Source organism: Neolamprologus multifasciatus, chromosome 5, assembly GCF_963576455.1.
Source record: "Neolamprologus multifasciatus chromosome 5, fNeoMul1.2, whole genome shotgun sequence".
NCBI lineage: Eukaryota > Metazoa > Chordata > Actinopteri > Cichliformes > Cichlidae > Neolamprologus > Neolamprologus multifasciatus.
The window spans coordinates 36417772-36441345 of NC_140443.1; the positions used below are offsets into that span (position 1 = coordinate 36417772).

The following is a 23574-nucleotide window of genomic DNA, read 5'->3' on the forward strand; positions in this document are numbered from 1 at the left end:
TCTCAAAAAACTACAACACACAAAGCCCTGATCATTGACTGTAGAAAACATGGACGACGCGACAGGTCCCCAAATATGAAGCCAAAACGTCTCTATCGCCCCCTGGTGTCTGGCTGCAGTATAGGTCATAAACCCTGCCTCCTCCATGTTAGCGGATGGGACTGGGGTCAGACTAAAATAAATAAATTCTCCTTAGATAATTTTTTTCCAAAGATTCTTTCTTTTGTTTTCAATAGTTCTCATCACGCTGATTGATGTTCAAGGGGTCTCCTTTCCCATAAGTTTGATTCTAATTCCTACCGCGGTGATGTTAAATTGGGGTGAAACGTCATCATAAGAGCTTTGACTGACAGCTGTAGTCACGGAGAAACTTGCGTATCTCTGTTCGCGAATAGCAGATAGAGCGTAGGCTCTGAGAGGAGGACCAGCGTTTACGCTACGAAAACACGACCGAGTGTTTTAACCTGACAGCCTGAGGTGTTCTTCAGTAAACTGGACTACCCGACAGAAGGACCCGAGGCCCCGCTGCACTTTTTCGGTAAGTTAAATGTGTTTGTAAGCTAATCCGTAACTACCGTCCATAGCTAGCTCCTGAGACCTAGCTAGCTAAAATGAGCACTCGGCTGTCAGGGTTCGTTTAGCTAATCTGTGCAGGTGAATGAATTTACTGAAGAAATCAAGAGAAACGCCCCGGGCTGCTCAGTCACTAATTACTGTTACTGTACTTTTATTACAAGTATTATATTATACTGTAAAAGCAACAGGCTGCACCCTGCTTCAGCTCCTGTGCAGAGCTCAATATTAAATATGTGCAAACAACAGCATGTTTTCAGTCTCTTGCCACATCTGTAAAGACAGAAACAATTTTTTTAAAAGCTTGTACTTCAGTAACTCCTCATTAATCAGGAACTATGGATTAAAGTACTGTAGTGTACTGTAATACTGTACTGAAAAAATGTAAGAGAAGAACTTCAGATCCTGAGTGTGTGAGGACAGAAGAATCAGCTTTATTTCAATATTAAGGGATAACATTTATATCTGAGTTTGATGGTTCTGTTGTCTTTGTGATTACAGGAGCTGCCCTCAGATTCAGACCTCAGCACCACCCAGTGACAGCAGACAGATCATCCAACATGTTCACATGTTAACTGCAAAATGAACTGATGAAAACAGTACAAAGGTTAAAGTACCACACGTGCTGTAGTGAAAGCTGCAGCTGTTTTATTGATAAAGTTAAACAAAAATGACAAAAAACAAAAGGATTAATCACTCATGTAACTGTGTCACTATATATCAGCATTAACAGGACCTCAGTTTGGTGTTTCACAAAGCTGCTGATCTCAGACCTGCACAGCTTCTGTTTTAAACACTTGATGTACTCAGCTGCATGAAGAGCATATGAGATTTTGTCTAACACAATTAAATAAAACCCGATGAAGGTCAAAGGTCGTCACTTGTATGTTGAACTACAAACTTGTCATCTGGAATTCTTTCACAGTTTTTTGCAGATAGTGTTATTTACCATAAAGTGATTCAGAGTTATTCATACCAGAGTAACCAGAGAGGATCACATATTTTTAAATATATAACTTTCTACAGGACTGAATATAATATCTTTATGTAAAAGTCCGGAGCCTCTGGGGAGTATCAGAGTATTTATAACATTACACAAAACAAAGGTCTCCATCACAGTGTTCATGAAATGCTGGGTTTATCCATCTCCTGGGGCGGGCCTACGGAGGAGTGCTGAAGATTTCCCTGTGAGGGAACTGCTGGTGAAGATCATGAGTCCTGCTTGATCACTGCCATGAGCTTCAGTTTTCCTGGTGTTTCTTAAATGATGCCTTTTAGAACTTCTGGCACAGGACAGCTATGATGAAAGAAAGGGAAGACGTTTCTCCAAACCTCTGGACCCAGGAAACCCAGCTTGGTCCTGATGGTCTCCCTCACTAGTTTATCTCCAGGGTAAATGTAGCTGTTGATATAATATGGACTCTATTATTAAATGAAAAGAACAAATTAGACTACACTACTGAAACCTCATGCTGTTGTTTTTAAAGTCTCCATGTTACCAGGTGTAGAGGGCTCTGAAGATTTAAACAGTTTTAGATCCATTACACTCACAGTCTTATGTTAAAATCTCAAAGGACAGCATTATATTTTTGATATTAACAGTAACTCTGGGCCTCTGTGGAGTGTGCAGCTGATCTCATCGCTGTCTAAAAATGGATAAAAAAAAACATAAGTGTTGAAGACTATTAAGAGTAGCAGGTGTGTAGCATCGCTAACTAGCTAGCAACAAGCCTTCAACACAATGCGTATGCTAGCGGCTAAGCTAACTAACGAATTAACAACAGAGTGATTTTAGAACTATAAGATGATAAGTTGTGTGTCTTTTTTATAACAGTGACGTGGTTGTATTTACCTTAATTAAACGAGTCGTCAGTCGCGGTAAACCAGCAAAAAAACTCGAGCAGCCGGGCTACGTAAAAAGTGTAGGGGGCGTGTTTGCGGTCACGTCCAGCGGGTGTGTGGGCGGGAGCGTTACACAGTCGCTCCACCTCAAGTCACTACTGCGCAGACTCTGGCTCCAAATTTGCAAGATGGCAGCCTCCACAAGCGGGGTATTTTGGCTTCATTTTTGCACAATGGTAGGAGGCAGGGTCGCGTCGTCCATGTTTTCTACAGTCAATGTCCCTGATACTGAAGGGCATGTCGAATGGTGACCTCTGCTGGCAGCCAGCAGCGAGTCATACCCTGACTGGCCACCAGGGTACGCTTTACCCTTGGGATAGGAGCAATAAAAGGCAGTCCCCTGCACTCACTATCTTTCTAGTTCTGGTCCCAGCTACCGTATCTGCCCTCAACCGTTGCTAGGACAGATACAGATCGGATAATTGGCATCCCGGTTTGATTCCGCACCCGTCGATAGGTCACATGACTCAGTTCGGTCACCTGACAAAAAATGTTCGGTCACATATAATGACTCCCAACCCTTCCGTGACGGGTATCTAACGACGCGGCAAGGCCTGCTGAGTACAGTGGTGGTGGAATCATCGCGATCGGAGACTCCTATCTCCGATTTTGAACTTTTCATTCGGTCAGATTTTGACCGATTTCGACCAAGTCCAGAACCGCTGGTGCTATCGTCATAGGGTCTTCACCAGGGGGTCCGAAGCACCCCAAAATCCACCGTAGGCACCACTTTCATCCCTCTATGACCCTTAATTTTCGACTTATTCCAATTTTATTTGGTCGACTACTAGCTATTACCCCCTAACCCTAACCCTCTAACCCCAACCCCCCAAACCCTAACCCCCCTAACCCTAAATCCTAACCCTCCCCTAAACCCTAACCCTTCATGAAGTGGTACAAAAAGGCTTTATTTCTCCAAGACAGTGCGTTTCTGACTATTACATGCATTTGAATGGCGTTCTCGCCCGAAACAAAGTATAGGTTTTCATTTTGTGAATAACTTGGAGTTGGAGTGACTGAGACACTGAGACCTCTCCTGTCGTTATTACATACTTCCACATTGGTGACCCCTGTAGCGAACATGCTAAGGCTCGACGACAAAGCCAGCTCCGGCCTGGAGGCATCGACTTTCACCTCCGCCAATGGCTGCGTTTGCTGTGGTGCTAAAATTGCCGGATTTTTGGCTTCACGATCCTCCTTCATGGTTCGTGCACGTAGAAGCTCAGTTTGCTCTTCGTGGAGCTTCAGCCAACGATACTAAATACCACCATGTGGTGGCCTCACTTGACCCGCTGTCAACCCGCCGCGTGATGACTCTCCTCCAGGACCCCCCAGCCCAAGGCAAGTACACCGCCCTGAAGGCGCTGCTTCTGCGGCGTTATTCCCTCTTTGATGCTGAGCGGCCGAGAAACTCCTTTCCCTCGCGGGCCTGGGCGACGGCACCGCTCTCGAGCTCATGGAGAGCATGCTGTCCTTGCTGGGCGCGGATGACGGAGGATTTCTCTTCACCCACCTCTTTCTCCGACAGCTGCCGGCTCCAGTGTGCGCTGGCCTTGCCAACTCCCCGCTATTGGCCGCGAAGGATTACCGCTCCCTTGCGGAAGAGGCGGATCGCATTCTCCTGGCTACCAGGAGTTTCGGCGTCCAGGCGATTGTTCAGGACTCACCAGCGTTTTCCCCCGCCCCCTCACCGATGCTCCAGGGGCCCTCCAACTCGTCCACGGTAGCCGGAATCGCTGCACGGCGGCAACGCGGCAACGCGGAAAAGGGCTTTGCTTTTTTTTATAGATTCGGGTGACGTTTTTCAGTGTTTGCTTTCTGAGTTTCCCTCACTCACTGTCCCCACTTTCTCGAGCACGGTGACGAAGCACGGGGTGGAGCATTACATAACTACAGTAGGGCCCCCGGTGTTCGCGCGCACGCCGCCTCGACCCTGCCAAACTGGCTGTCGCTCGGGAAGAATTTGCCACCATGGAGCGTCTGGGCATCGTGCAGCATTCAAATAGTGCCTGGGCTTCCCCGTTACACATGGTGCCTAAATCTGATGGTCGGTGGCGACCTTGTGGGGATTTCCGTCGTCTTAATAATGTCACAGAGAACGATCGTTATCCCATTCCCCACATCCAAGATTTTTCCGCCCATCTTGCGGGGACCTCGGTTTTTTTGAAGATCGATTTGGTACGGGGATATCACCAGGTTCCCGTGTGCGCAGAGAATGTCCCCAAAACCGCCGTAATTACACCTTTCAGCCTTTTCGAGTTTCTGCGCATGCCGTTTGGCCTGCTCGAAGGAGCAGCACATGTTCCATCTGCGTCAGGTTTTTCAGCGTTTGGCGGAGCATGGACTGATTATTAATCCGTCTAAATGCCAGTTTGGGTTGCCGGTTCTCGATTTCCTTGGGCACCGTATTTCCGCCGAGGGCGCGGTTCCGTTGCCTGACAAAGTCCAAGCTGTTGCGGAATTTCCGCGTCCCACGAATGTTAAGGCACTGCAGGAATTTTTGGGGATGGTGAATTTTTACAACCGTTTTCTCCCCAGAGCGGCACATCTGCTGAAGCCCCTTTATGGGGCGTTAAAAGGTAAGAAAGCTAATGACTCCGTTGACTGGTTTCCGGAAAGCATCCAAGCGTTTAGTCAGCGTTAGCTAATGCTGCCCTTCTGGCCCACCCATCCCCCTCAGGGCCGATTGCGTTGACCACCGATGCGTCAGACATAGCGGCGGGTGCGGTGCTGGAACAGCGAATCTCGGGTGTCTGGCAACCGCTCGCCTTTTTCAGCCGTATGCTGAGTGACAGCGAACGCAATTACAGCGTTTTTGACAGGGAGCTACTGGCGCTCCACCTGGCGACTCATCATTTCCGTTTATTTCTCGAGGGTCGTCACTTTACCGCATACGTGGACCACAAACCCTTGACGTTTGCCATGTCCAAGGTTTCTGATCCATGGAGTGCACGCCAACAGCGCCAGTTGGCAGCAATTTCTGAGTTTACCATGGACATTCGGCACGTGGCTGGTAAATCCAATCATGTGGCTGACTGTTTGTCCCGTGCGCTGGTTTCTCCCGTCTTTCTCGGCATAGACTACTCCGCCATGGCTGCCGATCAGAGCGGTGACCCGGACACCCTCGTGCTTAAATCCACCCAGACCGCACCACCAGGTGGCCGGAGGCGGTCCCCCTGGCGTCCACTACCGCAGCAGTGGTGGCCAAGGCGTTTTTGTCGACCTGGGTCTCGCGTTTCGGCCCACCCGCGGACATTACGTCAGACAGAGGCCCCCAGTTTATTTCCGAGCTTTGGTCGGCCATGGCTGATGGACTGGGGGCTAAAGTCCACCGCACAACCGCATACAACCCGCAAGCTAATAGGATGTGTGAACGGTTCCACCGGTCGCTTAAGGCTGCTTTTCGCGCCTCCTTAAAGGATGGCAATTGGGTTGACCACCTCCCGTGGGTTTTGCTTGGGCTGCGCTCTGTGGTTAAGGAGGATCTCGGCGCTTCCCCAGCTGAGCTAGTGTTTGGTCAGCCCCTCCGCGTGCCTGGAGAACTCTTGCCCGAGAACCCTCCCCCCTGCTTCGATCCATCTGTGCTATCTCTCAACCCGCTTTTGCACTCGCTTCGGGTTCCTGGTCTGGTGCACCATTGCGTGCCTGACACTTTTGTTCCAAAGACTTTAGAGACTGCTAAGTTTGTTTTTGTCAGGCACGATGCCCACAGGACACCGCTGCGGCCGCTGTATGACGGCCCATTCAGGGTTATCGAACCAGGCCAGAAACATTTTGTTTTGGATTTTGGGGGTCGAAGGGAGACTGTGTGTGTTGACAGACTTAAACCTGCACATCTTCTTCCGGACAGTAATGTAGTGCCGGCCCAGGCCCCTCCCCGTGGCCGCCCTCCTCGATGGGGTTGACAGACTCTGGTTTTCCCCCCAGGACTACCCCCGGACCACCGGCGTTTGAGCCTTCACCAGCCTCGTTCATAGGATGGACCTTCCTCTGCCTGTTCTCTCACTCCCAGGTTCAGTCGTTCGGGCCGTTTGCTTAGGCCCAGGGTCCTGGACTGCATAAAGACCTAACTGTGTGTTCAAGGGGGGGGGGGGGGGGGGGTATGTGTGGCACATATGTAAGATAAAGCCATAAATATGTGTGTCCGAGTTTTCTATAGAAACTTACAGCTACTTATATGAAGTTGTACAAAAACGCTTTATTTCGTCAAGACAGTACATTTCTGACTATTACATGCATTTGAATGGGGAATTCGCCCAAAACAAAGTATTACTTTTCATTATGTGAATAACTTTCTTAGCTCAAACTGCTACAAAACCTGTTTGCCCAGTACGGGATATTGAATTATATAAGACAAAGCCATAAATATATATGTCTGACTCTTCTATCAAAACTTACAGCTATTTAAATGAAGTTGTCCAAAAACTCTTTATTTCGTCAAGACGGTGCGTTTCCTACGATTACATGCTTTTGAATGGGGAACTCGCCCGAACCAAAGTATAGGTTTTCATTATGTGAATAATTTGAAAATCTTAGCTCAAACAGCTTCAAAACCTGTTAGCACAGCACGGGATATTGAATTCTATAAGATAACGCCATAAATATGTGTGTCTGAGTCTTCTATATAAACTTACAGCTATTTGTTACGTAAGGCCCAAAATGGCCTCCGTACAAGAAAGGAGTAGCTCTAATATTGACCAGTAACGAACCACCACACGCACACTGCAATGGGTTACACAAGATTTATTTGTTCTTTCTCCGGGTAAAACTACTGGCTGAAGACACAACTCTGGCCAGGAATCCAAGGCCAAAAGCCACCGCGGTCAGGGTTGTTAGCCTGGTTACAAACAGGGGAAAGGTGGTCATTTGGAAGAACAAGCAGCCAAAACGTATCAATACTGCATCTTCCTCAAAAAGGCTTGCCACCCACCTTTTCAGGCCTGACTTCGTTCGAGGCTGGGTCTCCACATCACACCCTGGGAGCTGGAACTTCCCCAAAACTGGTCCAGTTTCCTTGTCAGGGGCACAGAGAGTCTCCAGTCCAGTGTTTGTTTTCCTGCCTCCCAGCACATCCACTCACATCCCAATAAAAATAAGTCCTCCCTCCAACATCCTCAGATTATTTTAAAAGCAAAACCAGGCCAGGTTAAAAATCTTTTCCGTTCAAATGTGCACACTTCATCCTGGATCTTCGAGGCTTCCCTGCTACACCAGTGTCCTACTAAAAAAACAACGACAACACCTACTTCCTGTTTCCTCTCCCCTTTATAGAGAAGGGCTCCAATCCTCCCCAATCAGCTGTTCCTTGTACTCAGCTCCAAATAGCTGGCAGCTGGACTAGAGTAGAATCTCCACTCCCACATGGGTGTGGCACACACCTCACATCAAACACAAACACCAAAGCATGCAATTAATACAAAACAAAATCTAAAGTTATGCAAACCCAAAAGCTTAGTGGGGGATTCTCTCCATCCTTTTCCACCATGCTATACTCTGTAACATATTTATATGAAGTTGTACAAAAATGCTTTATTTCGTGAATACAGTACGTTTCTGACTATTAATGCATTTGAATGGGGAATTCGCCCGAAACAAAGTATTACTTTTCATTATGTGAATAACTTGAAAATCTTAGCTCAAACAGCTGCAAAACCTGTTTGCCCAGCACGGGATATTGAATTATATAAGGCAAAGCCATAAATATGTGTGTCTGACTCTTCTATCAAAACTTACAGCTATTTAAATAGCCAGGTGCTGCTGACCCTGACCAACCCAGTGGAAAACATCACCCGTGTGTCACTGACCTCTTGTGAGGAAAATGACCCTGATGAGATTAATAGCACTGCAAAGGTTTTAGTGCCCAGTAAGGAGCTACTCTTTGCTGGGCACTAAAGAGTAGTGCCCAGCAAAGAGTATTGAATTCTATAAGATTGTTTTTGGACAATGAAGTTGTCCAAAAACGCTTTATTTCGTCAAGACGGTGCGTTTCCTACGATTACGTACATTTAAATGGGGAACTCGCCCGAAACAAAGTATTACTTTTCATTATGTGAATAACTTGAAAATCTTAGCTCAAACAGCTGCAAAACCTTTTTGCCCAGCACGGGGATATTGAATTCTATAAGAGAAAGCCATAAATATGTGTGTATGCTTCTTCTATCAAGACTTACAGCTATTTATATGAAGTTGTACAAAAACGCTTAATCGTTTCCTACGATTACATGCATTTGAATGGGGAATTCGCCCGAAACAAAGTATAGGTTTTCATTATGTGAATAACTTGAAAATCTTAGCTCAAACAGCTTCAAAACCTGTTTGCCCAGCACGGGGATGGATATTGAATTGTATAAGAGAAAGCCGCAAATATGTGTGTATGCTTCTTCTATCAAGACTTACAGCTATTTATATGAAGTTGTACAAAAACGCTTTATTTCGTCAAGACAGTGCGTTTCCTACGATTACATGCATTTGAATGGGGAGCTCGCCCGAAACAAAGTATAGGTTTTCATTTGTGAATAACTTGAACATCTTAGCTCAAAGAGCTGCAAAATCTATTTCCCCAGCACGAAGATGCAGAATTCTATAAGGCTTAGCCATATTTATGTTACAGCTATGAAGTTGATGAAAAACGCTTTATTTCACCACGTTAGTTCGTTTCTCGCTATTACATTCCTTTGAATGGAGTTCTCGCCCGACACAAAGTATAGGTTTTCATTTGTGAATAACTTGAACATCTTAGCTCAAAAAGCTGCAAAACCTTTTCCCCCAGCATGGAGATGCTGAAGTCTATAAGGCTTAGCCATAAAGTTGAAAAACACTTTATCTCACCACGTTAGTGCGTTTCTCACTGATACATGCATTTGAATGGAGTTGTCGCCCGACACAAAGTATAGGTTTTCATTTGTGAATAACTTGAACATCTTAGCTCAAAGAGCTGCAACACCTATTCCCCCAGCACGAAGATGCAGAATTCTATAAGGCTTAGCCATATTTATGTGTGTCTGAGTCTTCTATCAAATGTTACAGCTATATCTATGAAGTTGATGAAAAACGCTTTATTTCACCACGTTAGTTCGTTTCTCGCTATTACATGCCTTTGAATGGAGTTCTCGCCCGACACAAAGTATAGGTTTTCATTTGTGAATAACTTGAACATCTTAGCTCAAACAGCTGCAAAGCCTTTTTCCCCAGCATGGAGATGCTGAAGTCTATAAGGGAAAGCCATAAATATGTGTGTCTGAGTCTTCTATCAAATGTTACAGCTATCTCTATGAAGTTGATGAGAAACGCTTTATTTCACCACGTTAGTTCATTTCTCGCTATTACATGCATTTGAATGGAGTTCTCGCCCGACACAAAGTATAGGTTTTCATTTGTGAAAAACTTGAACATCTTAGCTCAAAAAGCTGCAAAACCTTTTTCCCCAGCATGGAGATGCTGAAGTCTATAAGGCTTAGCCATAAAGTTGAAAAACACTTTATCTTACCACGTTAGTGCGTTTCTCACTGGTACATGCATTTGAATGGAGTTCTCGCCCGACACAAAGTATAGGTTTTCATTTATGAATAACTTGAACATCTTAGCTCAAACAGCTGCAAAGCCTTTTTCCCCAGCACGAAGATGCAGAATTCTATAAGGCTTAGCCATATTTATGTGTGTCTGAGTCTTCTATCAAATGTTACAGCTATCTCTATGAAGTTGATGAAAAACACTTTATTTCACCACATTAGTTCGTTTCTCACTATTACATGCATTTGAATGGAGTTCTCGCCCGACACAAAGTATAGGTTTTCATTTGTGAAAAACTTGAACATCTTAGCTCAAAAAGCTGCAAAACTTTTTCCCCCAGCATGGAGATGCTGAAGTCTATAAGGCTTAGCCATAAAGTTGAAAAACACTTTATCTCACCACGTTAGTGCGTTTCTCACTGATACATGCATTTGAATGGAGTTGTCGCCCGACACAAAGTATAGGTTTTCATTTGTGAATAACTTGAACATCTTAGCTCAAAGAGCTGCAACACCTATTCCCCCAGCACGAAGATGCAGAATTCTATAAGGCTTAGCCATATTTATGTGTGTCTGAGTCTTCTATCAAATGTTACAGCTATCTCTATGAAGTTGATGAGAAACGCTTTATTTCACCACGTTAGTTCATTTCTCGCTATTACATGCATTTGAATGGAGTTCTCGCCCGACACAAAGTATAGGTTTTCATTTGTGAAAAACTTGAACATCTTAGCTCAAAAAGCTGCAAAACTTTTTTCCCCAGCATGGAGATGCTGAAGTCTATAAGGCTTAGCCATAAAGTTGAAAAACACTTTATCTTACCATGTTAGTGCGTTTCTCACTGGTACATGCATTTGAATGGAGTTCTCGCCCGACACAAAGTATAGGTTTTCATTTATGAATAACTTGAACATCTTAGCTCAAACAGCTGCAAAGCCTTTTTCCCCAGCACGAAGATGCAGAATTCTATAAGGCTTAGCCATATTTATGTGTGTCTGAGTCTTCTATCAAATGTTACAGCTATCTCTATGAAGTTGATGAAAAACACTTTATTTCACCACATTAGTTCGTTTCTCACTATTACATGCATTTGAATGGAGTTCTCGCCCGACACAAAGTATAGGTTTTCATTTGTGAATAACTTGAACATCTTAGCTCAAAAAGCTGCAAAACCTATTTCCCCAGCACGAAGATGCAGAATTCTAAAAGGCTTAGCCATAAATATGTGTGTCTGAGTCTTCTATCAAATGTTACAGCTATTTATATGAAGTTGATGAAAAACACTTTATCTCACCACGTTAGTGCGTTTCTCACTGGTACATGCATTTGAATGGGGAACTCGCCCGAAACAAAGTATAGGTTTTCATTATGTGAATAACTTGAAAATCTTAGCTCAAACAGCTGCAAAATCTGTGTGCCCAGCACGGGGATTTTGAATCTGATAAGATAAAGCCATAAAGATGTGTGTCTGAGTCTTCTATCAAAAGTTACAGCTATTTATATGAAGTTGTACAAAAACGCTTTATTTCGTCAAGCCAGTGCGTTTCTTACGATTACATGCATTTGAATGGGGAGCTCGCCCTATACAAAGTATAGGTTTTCATTATGTGAATAACTTGAAAATCTTAGCTCAAACAGCTGCAAAACCTGTGTGCCCAGAACGGGGATTTTGAACTGTATAAGATAACGCCTTAAATATGTGTGTATGCTTCTTCTATCAAGACTTACAGCTATTTATATGAAGTTGTACAAAAACGCTTTATTTCGTCAAGCCAGTGCGTTTCCTACGATTACATGCATTTGAATGGGGAACTCGCCCGAAACAAAGTATAGGTTTTCATTATGTGAATAACTTGAAAATCTTGGCTCAAACAGCTTCAAAACCTGTTTGCCCAGCACGGGGATATTGAACTGTATAAGATAACGCCTTAAATATGTGTGTATGCTTCTTCTATCAAGACTTACAGCTATTTATATGAAGTTGTACAAAAACGCTTTATTTCGTCAAGCCAGTGCGTTTCCTACGATTACATGCATTTGAATGGGGAACTCGCCCGAAACAAAGTATAGGTTTTCATTATGTGAATAACTTGAAAATCTTGGCTCAAACAGCTTCAAAACCTGTTTGCCCAGCACGGGGATATTGAACTGTATAAGATAAAGCCATAAATATGTGTGTCTGAGTCTTCTATCAAAAGTTACAGCTATTTATATGAAGTTGTACAAAAACGCTTTATTTCGTCAAGACAGTGCGTTTCTTACGATTACATGCATTTGAATGGGGAACTCGCCCGAAACAAAGTATAGGTTTTCATTATGTCAATAACTTGAAAATCTTAGCTCAAACAGCTGCAAAACCTGTGTGCCCAGCACGGGGATATTGAATCTGATAAGATAAAGCCATAAATATGTGTGTCTGAGTCTTCTATCAAAAGTTACAGCTATTTATATGAAGTTGTACAAAAACGCTTTATTTCGTCAAGCCAGTGCGTTTCTTACGATTACATGCATTTGAATGGGGAGCTCGCCCGATACAATTTATAGGTTTTCATTATGTCAATAACTTGAAAAATCCTAGCTCAAACAGCTGCAAAACCTGTGTGCCCAGCACGGGGATATTGAATCTGATAAGATAAAGCCATAAATATGTGTGTCTGAGTCTTCTATCAAAAGTTACAGCTATTTATATGAAGTTGTACAAAAACGCTTTATTTCGTCAAGCCAGTGCGTTTCTTACGATTACATGCATTTGAATGGGGAGCTCGCCCGAAACAAAGTATAGGTTTTCATTATGTCAATAACTTGAAAATCTTAGCTCAAACAGCTGCAAAACCTGTGTGCCCAGAATGGGGATATTGAATCTGATAAGATAACGCCATAAATATGTGTGTCTGAGTCTTCTATCAAAAGTTACAGCTATTTATATGAAGTTGTACAAAAACGCTTTATTTCGTCAAGACAGTGCGTTTCCTACGATTACATGCATTTGAATGGGGAACTCGCCCGAAACAAAGTATAGGTTTTCATTATGTGAATAACTTGAAAATCTTGGCTCAAACAGCTTCAAAACCTGTTTGCCCAGCACGGGGATCTTGAACTGTATAAGATAACGCCTTAAATATGTGTGTATGCTTCTTCTATCAAGACTTACAGCTATTTATATGAAGTTGTACAAAAACGCTTTATTTCGTCAAGACAGTGCGTTTCCTACGATTACATGCATTTGAATGGGGAACTCGCCCGAAACAAAGTATAGGTTTTCATTATGTGAATAACTTGACAATCTTAGCTCAAACAGCTTCAAAACCTGTTTGCCCAGCACGGGGATCTTGAACTGTATAAGATAAATACAGTTTTGATAGACGACTCAGACACACATATTTAAGGCGTTAAATATGTGTGTCTGATTCGTCTATCAAAACTTACAGCTATTTATATGAAGTTGTACAAAAACGCTTTGTTTCGTCAAGACACTGCGTTTCCTACGATTACATGCATTTGAATGGGGAACTCGCCCGAAACAAAGTATAGGTTTTCATTATGTGAATAACTTGAAAATCGTAGCTCAAACAGCTTCAAAACCTGTTTGCCCAGCACGGGGATCTTGAACTGTATAAGATAACGCCGTAAATATGTGTGTATGCTTCTTCTATCAAGACTTACAGCTATTTATATGAAGTTGTACAAAAACGCTTTATTTCGTCAAGACAGTGCGTTTCCTACGATTACATGCATTTGAATGGGGAACTCGCCCGAAACAAAGTATAGGTTTTCATTATGTGAATAACTTGAAAATCTTAGCTCAAACAGCTTCAAAACCTGTTTGCCCAGCACGGGGATCTTGAACTGTATAAGATAACACCTTAAATATGTGTGTATGCTTCTTCTATCAAGACTTACAGCTATTTATATGAAGTTGTACAAAAACGCTTTATTTCGTCAAGACAGTGCGTTTCCTACGATTACATGCATTTGAATGGGGAACTCGCCCGAAACAAAGTATAGGTTTTCATTATGTGAATAACTTGAAAATCTTAGCTCAAACAGCTTCAAAACCTGTTTGTCCAGCACGGGGATCTTGAACTGTATAAGATAACGCCGTAAATATGTGTGTATGCTTCTTCTATCAAGACTTACAGCTATTTATATGAAGTTGTACAAAAACGCTTTATTTCGTCAAGACAGTGCGTTTCCTACGATTACATGCATTTGAATGGGGAGCTCGCCCGAAACAAAGTATAGGTTTTCATTATGTGAATAACTTGAAAATCTTAATTCAAACAGCTTCAAAACCTGTTTGCCCAGCACGGGGATCTTGAACTGTATAAGATAACGCCTTATATATGTGTGTATGCTTCTTCTATCAAGACTTACAGCTATTTATATGAAGTTGTACAAAAACGCTTTATTTCGTCAAGACAGTGCGTTTCCTACGATTACATGCATTTGAATGGGGAACTCGCCCGAAACAAAGTATAGGTTTTCATTATGTGAATAACTTGAAAATCTTAGCTCAAACAGCTTCAAAACCTGTTTGCCCAGCACGGGGATCTTGAACTGTATAAGATAACGCCGTAAATATGTGTGTATGCTTCTTCTATCAAGACTTACAGCTATTTATATGAAGTTGTACAAAAACGCTTTATTTCGTCAAGACAGTGCGTTTCCTACGATTACATGCATTTGAATGGGGAACTCGCCCGAAACAAAGTATAGGTTTTCATTATGTGAATAACTTGACAATCTTAGCTCAAACAGCTTCAAAACCTGTTTGCCCAGCACGGGGATCTTGAACTGTATAAGATAACGCCGTAAATATGTGTGTCTGAGTCGTCTATCAAAACTTACAGCTATTTATATGAAGTTGTACAAAAACGCTTTATTTCATCAAGACAGTGCGTTTCCTACGATTACATGCATTTGAATGGGGAACTCGCCCGAAACAAAGTATAGGTTTTCATTATGTGAATAACTTGAAAATCTTAGCTCAAACAGCTTCAAAACCTGTTTGCCCAGCACGGGGATCTTGAACTGTATAAGATAACGCCTTAAATATGTGTGTATGCTTCTTCTATCAAGACTTACAGCTATTTATATGAAGTTGTACAAAAACGCTTTATTTCGTCAAGACAGTGCGTTTCCTACGATTACATGCATTTGAATGGGGAACTCGTCCGAAACAAAGTATAGGTTTTCATTATGTGAATAACTTAAAAATCTTAGCTCAAACAGCTTCAAAACCTGTTTGTCCAGCACGGGGATCTTGAACTGTATAAGATAACGCCTTAAATATGTGTGTATGCTTCTTCTATCAAGACTTACAGCTATTTATATGAAGTTGTACAAAAACGCTTTATTTCGTCAAGACAGTGCGTTTCCTACGATTACATGCATTTGAATGGGGAACTCGCCCGAAACAAAGTATAGGTTTTCATTATGTGAATAACTTGAAAATCTTAGCTCAAACAGCTTCAAAACCTGTTTGCCCAGCACGGGGATCTTGAACTGTATAAGATAACGCCTTAAATATGTGTGTATGCTTCTTCTATCAAGACTTACAGCTATTTATATGAAGTTTTACAAAAACGCTTTATTTCGTCAAGACAGTGCGTTTCCTACGATTACATGCATTTGAATGGAGAACTCGCCCGAAACAAAGTATAGGTTTTCATTATGTGAATAACTTGAAAATCTTAGCTCAAACAGCTTCAAAACCTGTTTGTCCAGCACTGGGATCTTGAACTGTGTAAGATAAATACAGTTTTGATAGACGACTCAGACACACATATTTAAGGCGTTAAATATGTGTGTCTGAGTCGTCTATCAAAACTTACAGCTATTTATATGAAGTTGTACAAAAACGCTTTATTTCGTCAAGACAGTGCGTTTCCTACGATTACATGCATTTGAATGGGGAACTCGCCCGAAACAAAGTATAGGTTTTCATTATGTGAATAACTTGAAAATCTTAGCTCAAACAGCTTCAAAACCTGTTTGCCCAGCACGGGGATCTTGAACTGTATAAGATAACGCCTTAAATATGTGTGTATGCTTCTTCTATCAAGACTTACAGCTATTTATATGAAGTTGTACAAAAACGCTTTATTTCGTCAAGACAGTGCGTTTCCTACGATTACATGCATTTGAATGGGGAACTCGTCCGAAACAAAGTATAGGTTTTCATTATGTGAATAACTTGAAAATCTTAGCTCAAACAGCTTCAAAACCTGTTTGCCCAGCACGGGGATCTTGAACTGTATAAGATAACGCCTTAAATATGTGTGTCTGAGTCTTCTATCAAAACTTAAAGCTATTTATATGAAGTTGTACAAAAACGCTTTATTTCGTCAAGACAGTGCGTTTCCTACGATTACATGCATTTGAATGGGGAACTCGCCCGAAACAAAGTATAGGTTTTCATTATGTGAATAACTTGAAAATCTTAGCTCAAACAGCTTCAAAACCTGTTTGCCCAGCACGGGGATCTTGAACTGTATAAGATAACGCCGTAAATATGTGTGTCTGAGTCGTCTATCAAAACTTACAGCTATTTATATGAAGTTGTACAAAAACGCTTTATTTCGTCAAGACAGTGCGTTTCCTACGATTACATGCATTTGAATGGGGAACTCGCCCGAAACAAAGTATAGGTTTTCATTATGTGAATAACTTGAAAATCTTAGCTCAAACAGCTTCAAAACCTGTTTGCCCAGCACGGGGATCTTGAACTGTATAAGATAACGCCTTAAATATGTGTGTATGCTTCTTCTATCAAGACTTACAGCTATTTATATGAAGTTGTACAAAAACGCTTTATTTCGTCAATACAGTGCGTTTCCTACCATTACATGCATTTGAATGGGGAACTCGCCCGAAACAAAGTATAGGTTTTCATTATGTGAATAACTTGAAAATCTTAGCTCAAACAGCTGCAAAACCTATTTGTCCAGCACGGGGATCTTGAACTGTATAAGATAACGCCTTAAATATGTGTGTATGCTTCTTCTATCAAGACTTACAGCTATTTATATGAAGTTGTACAAAAACGCTTTATTTCGTCAAGACAGTGCGTTTCCTACGATTACATGCATTTGAATGGGGAACTCGCCCGAAACAAAGTATAGGTTTTCATTATGTGAATAACTTGAAAATCTTAGCTCAAACAGCTTCAAAACCTGTTTGTCCAGCACGGGGATCTTGAACTGTACAAGATAACGCCTTAAATATGTGTGTATGCTTCTTCTATCAAGACTTACAGCTATTTATATGAAGTTGTACAAAAACGCTTTATTTCGTCAAGACAGTGCGTTTCCTACGATTACATGCATTTGAATGGGGAACTCGCCCGAAACAAAGTATAGGTTTTCATTATGTGAATAACTTGAAAATCTTAGCTCAAACAGCTTCAAAACCTGTTTGCCCAGCACGGGGATCTTGAACTGTATAAGATAACGCCTTAAATATGTGTGTATGCTTCTTCTATCAAGACTTACAGCTATTTATATGAAGTTGTACAAAAACGCTTTATTTCGTCAAGACAGTGCGTTTCCTACCATTACATGCATTTGAATGGGGAACTCGCCCGAAACAAAGTATAGGTTTTCATTATGTGAATAACTTGAAAATCTTAGCTCAAACAGCTTCAAAACCTGTTTGCCCAGCACGGGGATCTTGAACTGTATAAGATAACGCCTTAAATATGTGTGTATGCTTCTTCTATCAAGACTTACAGCTATTTATATGAAGTTGTACAAAAATGCTTTATTTCGTCAAGACAGTGCGTTTCCTACGATTACATGCATTTGAATGGGGAACTCGCCCGAAACAAAGTATAGGTTTTCATTATGTGAATAACTTGAAAATCTTAGCTAAAACAGCTTCAAAACCTTTTTGCCCAGCACGGGGATCTTGAACTGTATAAGATAACGCCTTAAATATGTGTGTATGCTTCTTCTATCAAGACTTACAGCTATTTATATGAAGTTGTACAAAAACGCTTTATTTTGTCAAGACAGTGCGTTTCCTACGATTACATGCATTTGAATGGGGAACTCGCCCGAAACAAAGTATAGGTTTTCATTATGTGAATAACTTGAAAATCTTAGCTCAAACAGCTTCAAAACCTGTTTGCCCAGCACGGGGATCTTGAACTGTATAAGATAACGCCTTAAATATGTGTGTCTGAGTCGTCTATCAAAACTTACAGTTATTTATATGAAGTTGTACAAAAACGCTTTATTTCGTCAAGACAGTGCGTTTCCTACGATTACATGCATTTGAATGGGGAACTCGCCCGAAACAAAGTATAAGTTTTCATTATGTGAATAACTTGAAAATCTTAGCTCAAACAGCTTCAAAACCTGTTTGCCCAGCACGGGGATCTTGAACTGTATAAGATAACGCCTTAAATATGTGTGTATGCTTCTTCTATCAAGACTTACAGCTATTTATATGAAGTTGTACAAAAACGCTTTATTTCGTCAAGACAGTGCGTTTCCTACGATTACATGCATTTGAATGGGGAACTCGTCCGAAACAAAGTATAGGTTTTCATTATGTGAATAACTTGAAAATCTTAGCTCAAACAGCTTCAAAACCTGTTTGCCCAGCACGGGGATCTTGAACTGTATAAGATAACGCCTTAAATATGTGTGTATGCTTCTTCTATCAAGACTTACAGCTATTTATATGAAGTTGTACAAAAACGCTTTATTTCGTCAATACAGTGCGTTTCCTACGATTGCATGCATTTGAATGGGGAACTCGCCCGAAACAAAGTATAGGTTTTCATTATGTGAATAACTTGAAAATCTTAGCTCAAACAGCTTCAAAACCTATTTGTCCAGCACGGGGATCTTGAACTGTACAAGATAACGCCTTAAATATGTGTGTATGCTTCTTCTATCAAGACTTACAGCTATTTATATGAAGTTGTACAAAAACGCTTTATTTCGTCAAGACAGTGCGTTTCCTACGATTACATGCATTTGAATGGGGAACTCGCCCGAAACAAAGTATAGGTTTTCATTATGTGAATAACTTGAAAATCTTAGCTCAAACAGCTTCAAAACCTGTTTGCCCAGCACGGGGATCTTGAACTGTATAAGATAACGCCTTAAATATGTGTGTCTGAGTCGTCTATCAAAACTTACAGTTATTTATATGAAGTTGTACAAAAACGCTTTATTTCGTCAAGACAGTGCGTTTCCTACGATTACATGCATTTGAATGGGGAACTCGCCCGAAACAAAGTATAAGTTTTCATTATGTGAATAACTTGAAAATCTTAGCTCAAACAGCTTCAAAACCTGTTTGCCCAGCACGGGGATCTTGAACTGTATAAGATAACGCCTTAAATATGTGTGTATGCTTCTTCTATCAAGACTTACAGCTATTTATATGAAGTTGTACAAAAACGCTTTATTTCGTCAAGACAGTGCGTTTCCTACGATTACATGCATTTGAATGGGGAACTCGCCCGAAACAAAGTATAGGTTTTCATTATGTGAATAACTTGAAAATCTTAGCTCAAACAGCTTCAAAACCTGTTTGCCCAGCACGGGGATCTTGAACTGTATAAGATAACGCCTTAAATATGTGTGTATGCTTCTTCTATCAAGACTTACAGCTATTTATATGAAGTTGTACAAAAACGCTTTATTTCGTCAAGACAGTGCGTTTCCTACGATTACATGCATTTGAATGGGGAACTCGCCCGAAACAAAGTATAGGTTTTCATTATGTGAATAACTTGAAAATCTTAGCTCAAACAGCTTCAAAACCTGTTTGCCCAGCACGGGGATCTTGAACTGTATAAGATAACGCCTTAAATATGTGTGTCTGAGTCGTCTATCAAAACTTACAGTTATTTCTATGAAGTTGTACAAAAACGCTTTATTTCGTCAAGACAGTGCGTTTCCTACGATTACATGCATTTGAATGGGGAACTCGCCCGAAACAAAGTATAAGTTTTCATTATGTGAATAACTTGAAAATCTTAGCTCAAACAGCTTCAAAACCTGTTTGCCCAGCACGGGGATCTTGAACTGTATAAGATAACGCCGTAAATATGTGTGTATGCTTCTTCTATCAAGACTTACAGCTATTTATATGAAGTTGTACAAAAACGCTTTATTTCGTCAAGACAGTGCGTTTCCTACGATTACATGCATTTGAATGGGGAACTCGTCCGAAACAAAGTATAGGTTTTCATTATGTGAATAACTTGAAAATCTTAGCTCAAACAGCTTCAAAACCTGTTTGCCCAGCACGGGGATCTTGAACTGTATAAGATAACGCCTTAAATATGTGTGTCTGAGTCTTCTATCAAAACTTAAAGCTATTTATATGAAGTTGTACAAAAACGCTTTATTTCGTCAAGATAGTGCGTTTCCTACGATTACATGCATTTGAATGGGGAACTCGCCCGAAACAAAGTATAAGTTTTCATTATGTGAATAACTTGAAAATCTTAGCTCAAACAGCTTCAAAACCTGTTTGCCCAGCACGGGGATCTTGAACTGTATAAGATAACGCCTTAAATATGTGTGTATGCTTCTTCTATCAAGAATTACAGCTATTTATATGAAGTTGTACAAAAACGCTTTATTTCGTCAAGACAGTGCGTTTCCTACGATTACATGCATTTGAATGGGGAACTCGTCGAAAACAAAGTATAGGTTTTCATTATGTGAATAACTTGAAAATCTTAGCTCAAACAGCTTCAAAACCTGTTTGCCCAGCACGGGGATCTTGAACTGTATAAGATAACGCCTTAAATATGTGTGTATGCTTCTTCTATCAAGACTTACAGCTATTTATATGAAGTTGTACAAAAACGCTTTATTTCGTCAAGACAGTGCGTTTCCTACGATTACATGCATTTGAATGGGGAACTCGCCCGAAACAAAGTATAGGTTTTCATTATGTGAATAACTTGAAAATCTTAGCTCAAACAGCTTCAAAACCTGTTTGCCCAGCACGGGGATCTTGAACTGTATAAGATAACGCCTTAAATATGTGTGTCTGAGTCGTCTATCAAAACTTACAGCTATTTATATGAAGTTGTACAAAAACGCTTTATTTCGTCAAGACAGTGCGTTTCCTACGATTACATGCATTTGAATGGGGAACTCGCCCGAAACAAAGTATAGGTTTTCATTATGTGAATAACTTGAAAATCTTAGCTCAAACAGCTTCAAAACCTGTTTGTCCCGCACGGGGATCTTGAACTGTATAAGATAACGCCTTAAATATGTGTGTATGCTCCTTCTATCAAGACTTACAGCTATTTATATGAAGTTGTACAAAAACGCTTTATTTCGTCAAGACAGTGCGTTTCCTACGATTACATGCATTTGAATGGGGAACTCGCCCGAAACAAAGTATAGGTTTTCATTATGTGAATAACTTGAAAATCTTAGCTCAAACAGCTTCAAAACCTGTTTGCCCAGCACGGGGATCTTGAACTGTATAAGATAACGCCTTAAATATGTGTGTATGCTTCTTCTATCAAGACTTACAGCTATTTATATGAAGTTGTACAAAAACGCTTTATTTCGTCAAGACAGTGCGTTTCCTACGATTACATGCATTTGAATGGGGAACTCGCCCGAAACAAAGTATAGGTTTTCATTATGTGAATAACTTGAAAATCTTAGCTCAAACAGCTTCAAAACCTGTTTGCCCAGCACGGGGATCTTGAACTGTATAAGATAACGCCTTAAATATGTGTGTATGCTTCTTCTATCAAGACTTACAGCTATTTATATGAAGTTGTACAAAAACGCTTTATTTCGTCAACACAGTGCGTTTCCTACGATTACATGCATTTGAATGGGGAACTCGCCCGAAACAAAGTATAGGTTTTCATTATGTGAATAACTTGAAAATCTTAGCTCAAACAGCTTCAAAACCTGTTTGCCCAGCACGGGGATCTTGAACTGTATAAGATAACGCCTTAAATATGTGTGTCTGAGTCTTCTATCAAAACTTAAAGCTATTTATATGAAGTTGTACAAAAACGCTTTATTTCGTCAAGACAGTGCGTTTCCTACGATTACATGCATTTGAATGGGGAACTCGCCCGAAACAAAGTATAGGTTTTCATTATGTGAATAACTTGAAAATCTTAGCTCAAACAGCTTCAAAACCTGTTTGTCCAGCACGGGGATCTTGAACTGTATAAGATAACGCCTTAAATATGTGTGTATGCTTCTTCTATCAAGACTTACAGCTATTTATATGAAGTTGTACAAAAACGCTTTATTTCGTCAAGACAGTGCGTTTCCTACGATTACATGCATTTGAATGGGGAACTCGCCCGAAACAAAGTATAGGTTTTCATTATGTGAATAACTTGAAAATCTTAGCTCAAACAGCTTCAAAACCTGTTTGCCCAGCACGGGGATCTTGAACTGTATAAGATAACGCCTTAAATATGTGTGTATGCTTCTTCTATCAAGACTTACAGCTATTTATATGAAGTTGTACAAAAACGCTTTATTTCGTCAAGACAGTGCGTTTCCTACGATTACATGCATTTGAATGGGGAACTCGCCCGAAACAAAGTATAGGTTTTCATTATGTGAATAACTTGAAAATCTTAGCTCAAACAGCTTCAAAACCTGTTTGCCCAGCACGGGGATCTTGAACTGTATAAGATAACGCCTTAAATATGTGTGTATGCTTCTTCTATCAAGACTTACAGCTATTTATATGAAGTTGTACAAAAACGCTTTATTTCGTCAAGACAGTGCGTTTCCTACGATTACATGCATTTGAATGGGGAACTCGCCCGAAACAAAGTATAGGTTTTCATTATGTGAATAACTTGAAAATCTTAGCTCAAACAGCTTCAAAACCTGTTTGTCCCGCACGGGGATCTTGAACTGTATAAGATAACGCCTTAAATATGTGTGTATGCTTCTTCTATCAAGACTTACAGCTATTTATATGAAGTTGTACAAAAACGCTTTATTTCGTCAACACAGTGCGTTTCCTACGATTACATGCATTTGAATGGGGAACTCGCCCGAAACAAAGTATAGGTTTTCATTATGTGAATAACTTGAAAATCTTAGCTCAAACAGCTTCAAAACCTGTTTGCCCAGCACGGGGATCTTGAACTGTATAAGATAACGCCTTAAATATGTGTGTATGCTTCTTCTATCAAGACTTACAGCTATTTATATGAAGTTGTACAAAAACGCTTTATTTCGTCAAGACAGTGCGTTTCCTACGATTACATGCATTTTAATGGGGAACTCGCCCGAAACAAAGTATAGGTTTTCATTATGTGAATAACTTGAAAATCTTAGCTCAAACAGCTTCAAAACCTGTTTGCCCAGCACGGGGATCTTGAACTGTATAAGATAACGCCTTAAATATGTGTGTCTGAGTCTTCTATCAAAACTTAAAGCTATTTATATGAAGTTGTACAAAAACGCTTTATTTCGTCAAGACAGTGCGTTTCCTACGATTACATGCATTTGAATGGGGAACTCGCCCGAAACAAAGTATAGGTTTTCATTATGTGAATAACTTGAAAATCTTAGCTCAAACAGCTTCAAAACCTGTTTGTCCAGCACGG

At 40.9% G+C, this 23574-nt stretch overlaps 1 long non-coding RNA gene across 1 annotated transcript in view; it reads right to left on the minus strand.

The window, feature by feature from the left end:
- Positions 1-11458: 11458 nt before the first annotated feature.
- The window catches only part of LOC146519243 (uncharacterized), a 14604-nt gene continuing 2488 nt past the window's right edge, over positions 11459-23574 (minus strand). The window contains exon 2 of the long non-coding RNA XR_014874182.1: positions 11459-14750. This is a non-coding gene — a long non-coding RNA (uncharacterized LOC146519243). The remainder of the gene's footprint in view (positions 14751-23574) is intronic.